Source organism: Populus nigra, chromosome 11, assembly GCF_951802175.1.
Source record: "Populus nigra chromosome 11, ddPopNigr1.1, whole genome shotgun sequence".
Lineage (NCBI taxonomy): Eukaryota > Viridiplantae > Streptophyta > Magnoliopsida > Malpighiales > Salicaceae > Populus > Populus nigra.
In genome coordinates, this window is record NC_084862.1 from 9,509,132 (window position 1) to 9,520,089 (window position 10,958).

A 10,958-nucleotide genomic window follows, 5' to 3' on the forward strand; every position below is an offset into this window, starting at 1 on the left:
GAGCCATCCGATACGGTTGTTGGGCTATGGGTGGGACTCCAGGAAAAGTGTCTATAGACACCTCTACCTCTCGCTCCGGGGGTAGTCCTGGTAGTTCTTCTGGAAACACATCTGGGAAATCCTTCACCACAAGAATATCCTTCAATCGTGGACCTTCATCATCAGAGTTTAAGATGTATGCGAGGTATCCCATACATCCCTTTCTTAACAGTTTTTGGGCTGTTACCACCGATATTAGAGCATTCAGTTTGGGAAATCTCTCTCCTTCAAAAGTCATTTTCTCGCCCTTAGGTGTTTGGAAAGTAACAGTTTTAGCATAACAGTCTATTAGTGCCTTGTATTTACTCAACCAATCCATGCCTAGTATTATGTCAAAATCATGCAGCTCTAAGGGAATCAAGTCTACTTCTGTTTCATACCCGGATAAACTAACCCCCACATCCACATATACAATATTTGTTTCAACCATGTTTCCCATTGGAGTTCCAATTACAAACCCCTTCTCTACTATTTCTACTTCCTTTCTCAATTTAGTGATACTTCTCTTAGCAATGAACGAGTGGGAGGCACCCGGATCAAACAATACATGCATATTAAAATCATTCAACAGTAGTGTACCTGCCACCACATCCGATGCAGCCCTGGCCTCCTCCTGTGTCAGGTGGAAGACCCTCCCTAGGGTCCGATCATTTTGTGCCCTCGGCTTCCCTCGACTGGAGTTTGCCCCTGATTGAGAAGATCTCACTGGCCTATTAACGGTGACTGACTGCTGGTGGCTCTGACTGGGCTGTCTATAGCTCTGTACTTGTCCGGTGTTCCTTTTGGGGCAGTCCCTCTTGTAATGACCTTTCCCACCACAGTAATGACACCCTTGGCTAAGATACTGGCAGTTCCTCCACCTATGACCCTCTCCTCTGCACACAAAGCATCGCCCAGGGGAAACTGAGCAGTCCCCAGGGTGTTTTTGTCCACATTTTTCACAAAAAGGATAGTCAACTCCCCTGCGGTCACCGGTCCCAGTTGAAGAGTTTGCCCTCAAGTGAGACTGTCCCGCCATCATCCTCCCACTTGACTGTTGGTGAGGCGGTAATATCAAACTCCCCTTCTTTCCGTGCTGCTCAAACACTCCACTTTTTCCTTTCTTCGGGTGCGGTGGTCTGCCGCTGAAATAGTCCCCATCTCTCTTTTTGCTTATACTCTGATACCCCCCTTGGCTTTCTCCAATACATGCCTCCAGAGCTTGTGCAGCCTCAATCAACTCCCTCACCGATTTAAATCGCAAGGCGATCAATCCTTGTCTCAAATCCTGTCGTAAACCATCTCTCAACTTTTCAATCATATGTTCCTCTGTCGGCACATAATGTGGGGCGAACAATGAGAGGTCATGGAATCTCCTTTCGTACTCCAATACTGACATATCACCCTGTCTTAATGCCAAGAACTCTTGTTCTTTCACCTTACGATGATACTTGGAATAAAACTGATTCTCAAACTCTGTCTTGAAATCACTCCAAGTTAGGGTCTCAGTCGCACGCCTCAGCTGAACTGTTTCCCACCATGTCATGGCCCTATCAGATAGTAACTGGGATGCACAATTTACCCTCAAACCCTCGGGTATGCTTATTTGAATCATTGTCTTTTCTACCTTCCTGATCCATCTTCCAGCTATCTCTGCATCTTGTTCCCCCATATACGGTTCACAGCCCATTTCCCTCATACTCTTGACTAGTCACACCAGTGGTACCACATTATCCATGGTCATGCTGGTCGTAGGGGCTGCTGGTGGATTCTGCGTGGTAGGGGTCGTTTGTGCTGCTGAATTAGCCATGCCTTCCATCACTGCTTTAACTATTTGTACAAGGAGTCCTGCATCTACATATTGTGGGGGCACACCAGTTGGAACAGTAGATGGCTGTGCTTCTGGTCTTTCTCGCTGCTCCATTGCGACTGAGGGTGTTCCCTCTGTCTGATGAGGCCTCGGGCCTTCTCCTGCCATCGTATCTTCCCCCTGCAAGGTTTCAGGCGGTATTATCGGAGCATGAGATGCCGTATCATCTAGATCTTCGTCTTGCCAACCTTGGGCACCTCGGTTCATGCCCCTCCTTTCTAAGGAGGGCAGCTAAGTTTGTGTCCCTTGTCGGGTGCGTACCATCCTGAAATTCATCGCAACAACACATTTATTAATGATCCTCAGGATCCATACCAAGGGCTCTGATACCAACTGTAACGACTCGGATTTCTAAGCCCAACAATAGTAAAAAAATTTTTTATATATATATTTAATACACCTGGTGCCGGTAATCAAAGAACTTGAATCCTTACATCATCAAAATACAACCCATACAATCAACAGTTCATTCAAAAGCGAATCTTACACAAACACATAATATTAGTGTTGCATGATTTGAAATTCATATTAAAAATATATATACATGGACATGAGTTTGCATTCTTATACTACTAATAGCCATCACAAAATTTTAAACAAAAAGGGTCTAATAAAAGTTATACATTCAGTACATTGATCCCTACAAAATACATTGTGAGTTCGAATGCATCTACTTAATTCTTTGCAAAAGTAGGTTCCCATGTATCGGGTATCCTAGACATCTTGTTGGTGTGACGTCCCTGCAGCAGTACAAAACATTTAAGAGAAAACAAATACTTAATAATAATAATAATATTGGTAACTAACGGCCTAGCAATTAAATAAGCATTAACATTTATAATTTCTTCATGTATTTGATGTAACAATTAGTAGTACATATAGATACACAAGTTTTCAAATGCCATTCGCCGAAACTAGTCGTTTATTTGTCCCGGCTATCCATCCGGATTCCATAGCAATAGCTGCGTCACTGCCAATCCTAAAATCGGCAGCCGAAACTACATCGCTGCCGATCAAGGAATCGGCAGCGAAACTGGGTCGCTGCCAAATTCTGTATCGGCAGTGAAGACTGCATCGCTGCCGATCCAAAATCGGCAGCGGAAACTGCGTCGCTGCCGATTTCTGTATCGGCAGCGGAAACTAGGTCGCTGCCGATTTCTGTATCGGCAGCGAATACTGTGTCGCTGCCGATCCAGAATCGGCAGCGGAACTGCGTCGCTGCCGATTTCTGTATCGGCAGCGGAAACTAGGTCGCTGCCGATTTCTGTATCGGCAGCGAATACTGTGTCGCTGCCGATCCAGAATCGGCAGCGGAACTGCGTCGCTGCCGATTTCTGTATCGGCAGCGGAAACTAGGTCGCTGCCGATTTCTGTATCGGCAGCGGAACTGCGTCGCTGCCGATCCACAATCGGCAGCAAAATCATCCCTTTTTAACCCGGCCATCCATTCGGACGCCATTAGCCAAAGCTAATCATTCTTTGTCCCGGTCATCCGTTTGGATGCCATTAGCCGAAGCTAATCACTCTTTTGTCCCGGCCATCCGTTTGGATGCCATTAGCCGAAGCTAATCACTCTTTTGTCCCGGCCATCCATTCGGATGCCATTAGCCGAAGCTAATCACTCTTTGTCCCGGCCATCCGTTTGGATGCCATTAGCCGAAGCTAATCACTCTTTTATCAACAATTAAGCGTTCGACAATTTAATATCGGTTCTAACAATATGGTAGTACTCAAGTTAAAATGTTCTAAGGATCAACGTATGAAAAAGAAAGGTGCAAGTCACCTACCTGTTCCACCTGTGGGTCGTTCCTGTCTTGATGATGGTCCAATCCCGACTGCACCACCTGAGACATCAATGGTCACAAATCAGCACAGTTGTATTTATTTTATTTTTGAATCACATTCATCATCACACTTATTTCAATAGTTCACATGTTCACATTAAAGTGTTCCCTATTTTACACCATCATATCATGAAATTGTTATTAGCATTTAAGTCATTCCTGCCTAGGAGGCTTATTGTAGGAATCGGCAGCGAGAACCGGTTCGCTGCGGCTGCCCAACGCACAACTCGGCAGCGAGAACTGGTTCGCTGCGGGCTGCCAGTTCGGCAGGGAGAACTGCACCGCTGTTGGCGCCACAGTTTCGCTGCACAACGCACAACTCGGCAGCGAATATCACTTCGCTGCAGGAGGTTCAGCTGCGGCAGCGAAACAGAATTTCGCTGCGCAACACACAACTCGGCAGCGAATATTACTTCGCTGCAGGAGGTTCAGCTGCGGCAGCGAAACAGAATTTCGCTGCGCAACACACAACTCGGCAGCGAATATTAATTCGCTGCAGCAGGTTCAGTTGCGGCAGCGAAACAGAATTTCGCTGCGCAACACACAACTCGGCAACGAATATTAATTCGCTGCAGCAGGTTCAGTTGCGGCAGCGAAACAGAATTTCGCTGCGCAACACACAACTAGGCAGCGAATATAAATTCGCTGCAGCAGGTTCAGTTGCGGCAGCGAAACAGAATTTCGCTGCGCAACCCATAATCGGGAGCATCAATTTCAGCACAATCATCACAGTAGAACACATTAATTCCAGCAACAACATCACAGCAGAACACATTAATTCCAGCAACAACATCACAGCAGAACACATTAATTCCAGCAACAATCATCACAGCAGAACACATTAATTCCAGCAACAACATCACAACAGAACACATTAATTCCCCCTAGTTAAAGCCGGCCCTCTACCATGATTTGTTAGATGTTCTGAAATTGACTTTATTTCACTTTTGTTTGCTTGTTCTCTTGGTTAATTTCAGCTTCCTTCACAGCTGGCTTAGGTCTTAGATCAATTCTTTTCTTAGGGTTTTTTTCTTCTTCTTTATTTTCGTTTTTTGATCTTACGGGGGAGAGGAAGAGAGTTTCATGACCCATACCTTCTGAATTTAACTAAGTTTGAGGAAGGTTTGACACTATTCAGCTGCTGGTTCTCCTTCTTCTTTTTTTTTTTCCGGCTCTCCTTTGCCTCTCCTCTATGCAGCTGCCCACTCCTCTCTCAAGGTCTCATCTCTCCCTCACAAGTTCACAAAGTAATCTCTACTGGTCTGATTTACGTTTCTGTTGTGAAAGGGGAAGGGAAGAACGGCATGCAGCTGCTGGATTTGGAAGGAGATGGGTCATTCTCTCTCCCCTCTTTGTATTTATACTACCCATCCAATGAAATGGGTTGTTTGGGGGTTGGTTTAGGTGTGTCCTTATCCTTGTTTGGTTTATCTAAAACCAGTTTTACCCCTCCCTCCCAGCTCTGCGTCACTGTTCATTGAGAAATCGGCAGCGAAAACTGCATCGCTGCCGATTTCTGCATCGGCAGCAAAAACTGTGTCGCTGCCGATCCAGAATCGACAGCGGAACTGCGTCGCTGCCGATCCAGAATCGACAGCGGAACTGCGTCGCTGCCGATTTCTACATCAGCAGCGAAAACTGCATCCATCATCATCCCTCTCTCTATATATATATATATATATATATATATATATATATATATATATATATTTTCCTTTGGGTGCTTACAAAATCAGCATACCATGGTCTTGTAGAGGAATGTAACACATACAACTGCTCATCGGGGAATGTCTCTCTTATTGTTTCGGTTTGTATATCCTCAGTCCTCAGTTGGCTCAAGTGATCAACCACATGGTTTTCGGCACTTTTCTTGTTGATTAGTACTTAAAAGTGCATTCTCATTAAGGCTTTATATTATCATATTGCACTAAAGTATCATTAAACTCCCTAACTAAGGCATGTTTTATAATAACAAGTCTGATAATATAATATATCTTTAATTTATGGTAAATGCTTGTTTTGAATGCAGGTATATCTCACAATTCAAAGGATTGATTAATGTGATTAACTATTGAAAGTGAAGAGATAAAAAGAGGACTAAGCTAAGAGAAGAGATGTTGGTTCAATTCCAAACTGGAACACCATTTGGTTATTGGATCATAACTGGAGCTGTAGACCTTGGATTTTGGTCTGATTTATATGGATGGAAAGCTAAGACATAGACCTAAAAATTTTATGCGGAGTCCAAGACTCAATTCTGCCGTTTTCAAGTTCAAATCGTAGCAACAACGGAGAAGTCAGAATCTGTCCTGCAGCTCAGACACTGTTCGGTTTTCAGTTCATATCTTGAGTTCTAGAAGTCCAAATGAGCTCTGGTTTTTTTTTTGTTGGAAAGCTAAGACAATTGCCCACATCCTTCATGGAACAAAGGGCTCAAATTATGATGTTAGCAATGACGATTTGGCCAGCCAAAAATGTCAATAACCATCAAACAATGTGAATAACCAGCAACCAACAATGTCAAAAACCAGCCAGCAAATCAATGGTTGGCCACCAACTAAATAGTTTGTCAACCAATCAATAGTTCCAAATTTTAGCCTATAAAAGAAGGCATTTGCCATGTATTTAGTCAACTTGGTTTTAAGATCAAGATCATGTTCTTGCTTTCTTTCTTTATATTTTTGTAATGCTTAAGTTTTGCTTTCATTAATCTCTTGTTTATGCTTTTCATCATAACTATGGTCTTATCTTGTTTATTTATGTTTTTCTTCTTCATTATGTTTAGCTAAGTTAATTATGTCAAGGTGAAAAGGTTTTACTAATGGTGTTAGAATAGTTATAATATAAACTCAACATGGACTTCAATGTTTATATCTAAGAAAGTTTGATATTAGCATGTCTTATCTTTTTATCTTACTAATTATTAATACCTTACTTGTTAAATAACTATCTAGATTTGTGTTGTATAACACTTGGTACATCAAATGTTTGATCCTTCATAGTCTTCGGCCGACATCGTTGTTATGTAAGGAACTTGATTTGTTGTTAACATAAGTTGGCAACATGAATGCCTGATGATATTTATAAGTATGATGTTACTTAGATAAGATGATTAATATGATCATGTTAATAATTTATAATGAGCTAATAACGATAAATCATCTGATTGGAACCTCCTTTGTGTGTGGTTTCCAATCGTGTAATAAAAAGAGTTTTTATTATATTTATTTGAAATATCATTAGTGAATCCTCTAACCTTGACATCTGTTTTATCATTATTTAATCCTTACACCAATATCACATCCCAAAACTCTCTTCAACTCCTTTTCTATTATTATTCTCTTCAAATCTTTCTCTTTATTTGTAATTTATATAGTTGACCTCCCTGTGGTTCGACCCCGGTTTTGCCGGGTTAGTTATTACTTCAACACTCCTGTACTTGGGATAAGACATCAACTCTTTGATCGTGTCAAGTTTTTGGCGCCGTTGCCGGGGAGGTAAGTATTGTATAAATTATATATTTTCTTTTCTTTTCTTGTCTTTTCACTTTTATTCGTTTTTCAAATTTTTGTTCCTTTTCTTTTCTTTTCTTTTCTTTTCTTTTGCACTTGCATAAGAGTTTGGACACGTACATTAAGTGGTAGACTTTCTAGGAAATCCTCATTTTCTTCAGAAAACATGGCTAACGAAGATAACCAGTCAATTCATAATGAGAATAATCGTGTTAGAACACTTAAAGACTACATGAATCCAACAAGAACAAGTGCACGATCATGTATAATTTTTCCTCCTAATGCATCTCATTTTAATTTTAAGCCAGGTATTATTCAACTTTTACCCACTTTTCATGGCTTAGAATTAGAAAATTCATATTTGAATTTAAGAGAATTTGAAGAAGTTTGTAACACCTATAATGACTTAAATTGTAGCATGAACACTATTAGATTAAAGCTTTTTCCTTTTTCATTAAAAGATAAAGCTAAAACATGGCTACAAAATATTAGCTCAGGATCCATTCGTGCTTGGGATGAAATGCAACAATAATTTTTAAAGAAATTTTTCCCTTCTCATAGAACAAACTCTTTCAAAGGACAAATCATCACTTTCACTCAAAAACCAGGAGAAACATTTTACAAGTGTTGGGATAGATATAAAGACTTGCTTAATGCCTGTCCTCATCATGGTTTTGAAATATGGAGATTGGTTTCATAATTTTATAAAGGATTAACACCTAAAGATAAACAAATGGTGGAATTGATGTGGAATGGAACTTTTGAACATAAAGACCCTGATGAAGCAATGGAGTACCTAGACTTGCTAGCTGAAAATGCTCAAAATTGGGACACCACAGGTACTTATGAGGCACCAGGTAAAACTCAACCTCATACATCTAGTGGAGTCATGTACAACCTTAAGGAAGATCATGACCTCCACCTCAAATTTGCATCTTTAGCTAAAAAAGTCGAGGCACTAGAATTAAAAAAGAATGGTCAATTAAAATCTGTTCAAGGAATTGTGTGTCAAATTTGTGAAACTAATGAACACTCAACCAATGATTGTCCAACTTTGCCTTCTTTTAATCACCCAAATTTCAGCTAGAAGAGTGGTAACAATAATGCACAAACTTCACAACCACCATTTCAAGCACACCATAATTTTCAAAATTCTCATAGATATGCATCTCCTTATGTTCCCCCTCTTGGAAGAAATCTTGAGGAGACTTTATATGCATTCATTGAAAAGCAAGAGACAATCAACATTCAACTTGCTCAAAGCATGACAGATTTTAAAAATACTTTTGGAAAATTCACATCTGCTCTCAGTTTTTAGGAGAAAGGTTAGTTCTCATCTCAACCACAACAAAATCCCAAAGGGCAATACATTTCAAGTACAAGCAGCTCTGGAAGCCAACACATGGATCAAGTCCAATCAGTCATTACTCTCCACAGTGGTAAGGTTATTGAAAAACCAATTCTTGAACCTTGTGAGAAAGATGATGAGTCAATCTTTGAGGGTAAGGAAGGGTAAACCTAAACATTGCAAAGAAAAGACTGGTTCCCCACCAATACTTCCATTTCCTCATGCTATGACCAAACAAAGGGAAGTCAATCACGATTCTAAAATTTTTGAAACTTTCACACAGGAAGGAATAGAGGATGAAAAAGGCACCGAAAATGTTGTTGCGAATCATTTGTTAAGATTGACAACTAATTTGAGATCTGACATCACACCAATCAATGACTACTTTCCTGATGAATTTTTACTTTTTGTCTCTACAATGCCTTGGTTTACTAATATTGATAATTTTCTTGCTTCAGGATTTTTGCCAGCTCATTTGGATACCCAAGACAAAAGAAAGTTTTTGCGCGACGTGCAAAACTTTTATTGAGATGACCCTTTCTTATTCAAATATTGTCCTGATCAAATATTTCAAAAATATATTCCCAACAATGAGGTAAGTAGTGTCATGAAACTTTGTCATTTTGAGGCATGTGGAGATCATTTCTCATCAAAAAAGACGACTGCAAAAATCTTACAAAGTGGATTTTACTGCCCCACCATGTTCAAAGACTCACATGCATTCTGCAAAACCAGTGAAAATTGTCAAAAGGTGAGATTTATTTCAAAGCATAGAGAGTCTTTATATAATCTACTATTGACTCTTAAGTCTCATCATAGTGGAGATATGCATCATGTAATTCATGATTTATGATCTCATTTTCATAAAGAACATGATCAACTTAGTCTTGGGAATCTGACTAAAAAAGACCCTGTTTGCCAGTTTTTAAGGAAATTGGATGGGAAGCTTATCCTCGACCCATAAAAGGCGTTTAAGCCATTCTTGGACGTAAAACCAAGGGAAGATGTGAGACACAATCACAACTGCTTATACATACACATGTTTAAAAAAAAGAAAAAAGAAAGAAAGAGAGAGTGTGAGACTCCAGCTAGCCTACATATAGGTGGTATGATTGCATTTTCAATTTCTCATTTATAAAATCTTCTCTTCCTTCCCATCATTTCTACTCAACCCATTCATTCAACAGATATAGAAGTGTGTAGAAATGGCAGGTTCCTCAGTTCCTAAAATAAAAAATATTTGTGTTTTTGGTGGATCTAGTCTTGGAAAAGAAAAGGAGTTTTTAGAATCAACAAATCATCTTGGTTGGGTACTAGCTGAGAGAAAGATTCATTTAATGTATAGGGGAGGCAGCCTTGGGTTAATGGGAGGTGTTTCAATAGCTGCATTTTTCGGAGGCAGCCTTGGGTTAATGGGAGGTGTTTCAATAGCTGCATTTTTCGGAGGCAGTCAAGTTTTGGGGTCGTCCCCAAAGCTTTAGTAGAAGGGGACATCATTGGAAAAACAGTTGGAGAGGAACTACAGGTCTCCACAATGTCTGAACGACTGTCTATAATGTTTAACCATGCTGACGCCTTCATTGCTTTACCAGGTGGTTTGGGAACTTTAGAAGAGATATTTCTGTTGCGATGTTGTGGTCGCACAAATTAATTACCCTAGCTTCAAACACAACACACAAGATAGTATAGAGCAAGCAAGGGGTCGATCCCACGAGGAAGATTCAAGTCAGATTTTTATGCTAGATGATATGCAATTTGGGGGGGTTTGGATGTTATTTAGGCTAAAGCAAAAGAAAACAGAAAATTATCAAACAAAATTTAATAAAATCAGAAAATTATCCAGAGAACAAACCTTGGTCACAAGCACACATCCACCTACAGAAATCAGAATTGATCATGGAAACGAAACATCAATTTATATTATGAATATTTATCTCTTCTTAACATTGGTTAGTTAACGGATCCGCCGTATAACTAACCCTAACCATCAAACAACCACAGTGTCCGCACTAGTAATTTAATTTAATGATAGCCTTAAGAACTAGATAAGTTGATTAATCAAGAAAACATAACTGTCCACAGTCTATGTTTGATTTGATTGAATGTTCTCCCTAAGATTAATAACGTAGATCCGCCACAATTATTAAACTCAGTTGCTTCACAAGTTCATATACCACAACTCTGGTTTTGATATCAAACTTAGCAATAGATTGTCTACAATAATAACTTAGAGTCCACTCTAACAATTAAAATAAACAATCATAGGAAAAATAAGCATATGAGAACAAACATATTCATCATATAAACTGAGAAGAAAAGGTAAAATAAATCTCACAGTTCTTGAAATCCGAAGGTTTCCGTGTCTT